Source organism: Mytilus californianus, unplaced genomic scaffold, assembly GCF_021869535.1.
Source record: "Mytilus californianus isolate M0D057914Y unplaced genomic scaffold, xbMytCali1.0.p SCAF_1, whole genome shotgun sequence".
Lineage (NCBI taxonomy): Eukaryota > Metazoa > Mollusca > Bivalvia > Mytilida > Mytilidae > Mytilus > Mytilus californianus.
The window spans coordinates 105965239-105971238 of record NW_026262581.1 but is presented as its reverse complement, the minus strand read 5'-3'; positions in this window follow the sequence as shown (position 1 = coordinate 105971238).

Here is a 6000-nt window from a genome sequence, read left to right as displayed (position 1 = left end):
TTAAATCAGCATATTTTTTTCATGTTTTGTGTGTGCTTTCACGGGTAATTAGTATTCAACCTCTTAAAATTTCTACAAAATATTGAAATAGACTTTTTTGTTGTTTTAATGAACTTTCAAAATCCCCCCTGACAACCAATCGGACAATAATTTTAAGTTTATAAAAGGCTTTTTTAAAGTACAGTAAATGATGCTAAAAAACAAGAAGATACATTTAAGAATTGAATGCTTCTTTTTGTAACTTCATTGGGGTGTAAAAGCGTTGACCGAAGTACATTTTGTATGAAGCGCGGAAGCGCTTCATTCTAAAAATGTGCGCACGATCAACGCTTTTACAACCCTATGAAGTTACAAAAAGAAGCATTCAATACTTATAATTACATTTTTTAGCTAGGATCATGAAAACACGATTTTTATCAAGTTTTTATTTAATTTACCTGTGCACTTTATTGTAGGACCTCGTGTCATCATGAATGATAAATTTCATTGTGTTGTGTAATGAAGTTGGTTAAGGAATAACGCGAGATTGCAGTTACCCAATCAGAATAACGTATTTTTATGAAACATACATCTAATGTAATTATTTATCTTTAAAAATTCAACATTCAAATAAGGATCATAATGATGCCATGTACAAAGATTTTTCTTCTATCAAGTAGCTAAATCGACATCGCGTCATCTTTTCAATGGCCTCCATTTTTGCGATTGAAAAAATGATAGGTGGTATAATGGGGAGATAATATTGACGGAGAATAATTCTGACTGCTCATGGAATCGAGAAGTTCGTGCGAGACTTATTTAAGGTATGAAATGACGTTTAGTACGCTCATCATCATCACTATTTTCGGAAATCGTAATTTTCTTTTAAATTACTTTAAGTAGGTATTTTTCAAGTATGGCATTTTATCAATGTTATTATAGTGTAGCCTCTAATAAAATACGGGAACGGCTGAAAGCCATTAGAATCATTTTTGTCACTTTTTGAAAATATAAATAAAATATTCATTTGCTCCCGATATTTAATTTTGTTTCTGATTGAATCAATAAAATTTTTTCGGTACCCTTCAGGGTGTGGACAAACTAATTAAATAAACCGATTTTCAAAGAACGCTGAAGGATTATATTGATCAGAAAATTGTTGGTTACGATACCCAATTTACTGTATACTCTATAATAAGCTAGGCTATTCGTAATGAGACGAGCATTACTTTTAAGGTGTAACAACCATAAATTCGAGCTCGGTCAGAAAGAACATACCGGATAGTAGTACACATTCAAATAAAAAAAAGTTCCTACGTAAAGGTAAAACTTTCAAAATGTTTATAATATTTTGGCAATTTTGGTATGAAATGGATGCTGAATGACTGGTGATGATTGTAGAACACTTTTTGACTGAGAATTAAAAAAAAAATACATGTCCGCGTAAACATGTTCACCCATTTTTGTATTTCAGTAACATTTGCATTGTTTGCTAATGAAGTATGGTAAATTGATATCCTCAGAAAAAACAAAAAAAAAAAATACCAAAAAAAACAAGAAATCTATCAATAAGTTTTAATTAAATTTTGTTCAGTTGCATACTTTAGAAAGAATAATTATATAATCTGTATAGATTACCTGTGGAACTTATCTTTCTCGTAGAAAAAAAACCAGTGCCCAATATTTCTTAATTAAATTTAGAATGTAAATAGTTGAACTCTCATTAAATAAAACTTTTGTAAATCTATTAAACATTTATTTGCTGTCAATCAATCAAGACTGTCTGTTTTTCTTTTTCTCTTTTTTCTCGAATAACAAGAGCTTGCCATATGCTAAAGGATATTGCTAGTATTGACATCCATCTGAGGGACCTGAAGTGTTCGTCAACCTTTACGTTTACGTTTAAATACTTTTAAGGTCGATTAACTGTATACCGCCATCTTGGATTGTAAAATAGCAGTACACAATCGGTCTAGTCCTTCTTATATCAGTTTCTAGCGATCCTTCATCATTAGAAGATTATTCGCCGGGCGTCGACTATAAAATTCATAACTTAAAAGGTAAACCAAAAAAGGAAACCAAATCAAAAATCAAAATAATATATGTATACTTGAAAAATAACATTTAGATGAAACTATATACATTTGATAACCATATCAGTTAAGGGTAGAAAATAGGGATTAGAGCAGATTCTGGGAACATACTCTTGAAACCTTGTACTGTACTGCATGAAACTATTGTTGTGGTAATTGACTCAAATTTATAACTGTACGCGGATAAAATGAATATTTATAACTGCCTTTAGATGTTTGTACTTGCCTAAATGCGTGTGGATTGCTATGTCTGGTTCTATTGTCTAGTGGGACCAAAAACCAAAAGGTTATATGATGGTACTGCAACAATTTCGTGTATAATTTTGTAAAAGAAAATAAGTCTGTATCTAAAACTAATTTCAAAGTGGGTACCATTTTAGGTCTGTCATCATATCAGTAACTGAGCTGGTGTTGTGGAAGCGGTTGCATGTGGAGCGGGCTGCTCTTCCCTGTACTTTTTCAATTTGTGAAATTTGTTGTTTTTGATATGGATCCCAAATGGTTGAGCAGTACTCTAGTTTTGGTCGGAGGACAAGAGCTTTGAATGCATGAGCTTTAACTTTAGGTGAGGCTATTTTTAGGTTTCTGCGAAAAAATCCAAGAGACTGGTTTGCTTTTGAAGTCATGTTATCGATATGTTTATCCCATTTTAAGTTTGTTTGAAGAGTTAGGTCTTAATATTTTGTAGAGTCAACTTTCTCGAGTGAGTAATTATGTAATTTGTTAGTGAAGTCCAAAGGTTTTTGTGTTACACTGAGAATGTTGCATTTATAAGGGTGAAAAAGCATGAGCCAGTCCCGCTCCCATCTGCTGGCCGCTTCTAAATCAGACTGTAATTTATTTGTGTCATCCGGATTATTAATTTCCTTATAAATAATGCTGTCATCTGCGAATAATCTTTATGTGCTATGTTTGATATATTCTGCCAAATCATTAATTATATATATTGAGGCGAAGTGTATGTAATTAACTACTACACAGAATTTTTTTAAATTTTACATATGGATTCTGCTTGTAAAAATACACCAGAAGATAAAATAAAAAAGGGGTAACCTTTTTCGTTTATGAGATACGAGCTGTTGAAATTAACACCAAGCCAAAAATACAAAGGATACATAGGTAAAATCCTAAAAATCGGCACATATTTTTACATTATCGAGATTTTCTATTTTGTTATTCCACAGATTTAAAAAAAAAAATTGATATACGATTCAAAAATGAACGCCGAATCCATTGGTGCAAAAAAAGTCCTAGCAACAGTGCTCGTTTTCAAGCTAATCCCTGTGGAAGTTTGATTTTTTAGCGGAAAAAGTTAAAAATATTCGGCAACGTATTAATGTCCACAGTAACGTCGCCACAACTTCTACGATGTACAGTGTCTTAACAAAATCGTGAGTGTGTATCACCCATTTTCCTAATTATTGCAAATGCTCAAGCGTAATCAATTGACACAGAAATAAGCTGACTTATTTTCCATAAATTTACTGCAAGCGAAAGAAAGTTACTGTAGGGCGTTAACTCAATCTTTTCTGAATTAGACAGGTTTACGCACCTTTTTTGTAATGCTTGTATTGTCCTTATTTTTATCTGAGACTACTATAACAAAACATGTGCTATAGTAGTCTCAGTCTTTATGCATCAAATATCGAGTTTGAATTTGTCGCGGTTAACACAGCATTGACAGACTGATTCTATAATTTGATTAATCGGTTATAATATTAGGATCGCGTATACACTTCTTTTTTTATCTTATTTCTGCATGTTTGTATTTAAAAAAATAAACCTTATTTTCTGCGTCTTTTCATCCTCACCATTTCCAGTGCTATTCGAGGCATTGCGCGCAATATAGTCTACATCAAAATCCATTTTGTTTGTCTGATTCACACACATACACGTGACACAATTATGCACCTTATTTTACAAAATTTCCTGTCTCGATCGCTTTCCCTTTTCTTCAACTACACGACAAAGCAAAGGAAATGTTTGCTGAATGGAGTTTTAGTAACAAAAGAAAAAAATTCTTGTACCATTATTTTTTAAATATCTACACGAACGGCTTCCAAAAATTAAGAAAACCGCATCTGCATATTATCTTTAGAATTTTTATGGCTGTAATAAGGTCAAATAAAGAACCCGCATATAAATTTTGACAAAATAGAACGGATCGAAGTTTTTGGTATAACTTTCCATAGTACATATTTTATGCATATTCAAGATGAAAACATACACCTAATATAAAACTATAAGATCGACGTACCTAGTGCATTTACTATAGGATCATTCCCAGTGTTATGCCATAGCATTGTGTATAGTGTAATGCTATGAATGTACTAGTGTAATGCTATAAGAATGAACCAAGGTCGATGTTATTAGAATGTATCCAGTATGATGCTGAAAAAATGTACCTAGTGCTATTTTATAAGAATGTACCTATAGTGTAATGCAAGGAGACTGTTCATAATGTAACTCTATACGAGTTTACCTAGAGAAGTGCCATACGAATATAGCCTGTATATAATGCACATGCATTGCTTTATTATTAATATTATATAAAAATAAGACATGTGTGGTATGATCTCCAATGAGACAACTACCCGCCACAGTTCAAATGAAGTAGATGTAAAAAAATTATTATAGGCAACCATACGGCCTTCAACAACGAGAAAAACCCATACCGTATAGTCGGCTATAAAAGGCTACGACATGAAAAATGTGAAACAAATTTAGACAAGAAAAACAAACGGCCTAATTCATAACAAAACATTTCACGAAATACAAATAAAGTGACAGATATGAACCAATGACAACCACTGAACCACAGGCCTCTGAATTCTTGCTGTAAAATTTTGAACTAGGTGATAGAATAGAGCGGACTGTGCAAGATCCTCTTGGATAATAAAGGTTTTTAAAACATTCCTTGTAGTAGAATTGGGTAGTATTTCTGAAGAGTTTATGAAAATTGGATACAATCGGTTTTTAATTTTAAAATAAAATCAGTCTCTAAAATGCTTTCAAAATATAAGAGACTTAACTCATTTCACCTATCATTCCACAAAATATTAAATTGCAGTTACAAGAGTCATATTATTTTCTTGACCCTCCTCTCCCCCCCCCCCCCCCCCCCCTTTTTACAATATACTGTATTCAGCCATAATCTTGAATTTAGACTTGAGAAGAAAAATTTTTACACCTAGTTTTAGAATTTCACACTATAATCTTCATGCCGAAATGTATGACAAATGAGGTTTTTTTCCTTTATGTTCTTTCTCTCTTTTTTATTGCCATTTCCAATCCGCTCCTTGTGGAATAACTATTTCTATGTTTGAATATGCGTTTGTTTTCTCTGACCTGAACGATCTTATCGAACGTAACATTTTCATTGCTTTAAAAGTTCTAAAAGGCAGGTGTTTGCATGAAATATTTAGGGCATCTTACACAATCGAGTATTCCTGACGTTGTATGAAATCTACTCGGGTGTATAGCCTCTGAAGTTAGAAGGTATGCCACCATGATTTCTATACTAACTGTTGAACTTCTTTGAGCTTGTTTAAGAGACTGCAAGCATTATTTTATATGGCATTATTATTACTTGTTTCTGTGTTTAATCTTGTTGTTAGTTATACGCTGTTGGTCTTTTATAGTAAGGTATAATTTTTCTGAATTTATTTTAGTTCAACTGGTCAAAATTAAAAGGGGGATTTTTAAAGTGCTGATTTCTCTAGTGAAGACACCACAGGTTAATGTGCTGTCCAAAGTTAGGAACATCATGTGGTGGTTTTTGGTTATGTCATGTGTAAATGTTCATGTCCTTTACGGATTTTGATGTTAACGGCAGTTCTCTGATAATCTGTAAAATCTAGGTTGAAGACCTTATTTTGACCTTAGAAGACTTTTTGGTTCTTTTTTGTAGTTTACTTGCTGTTATACT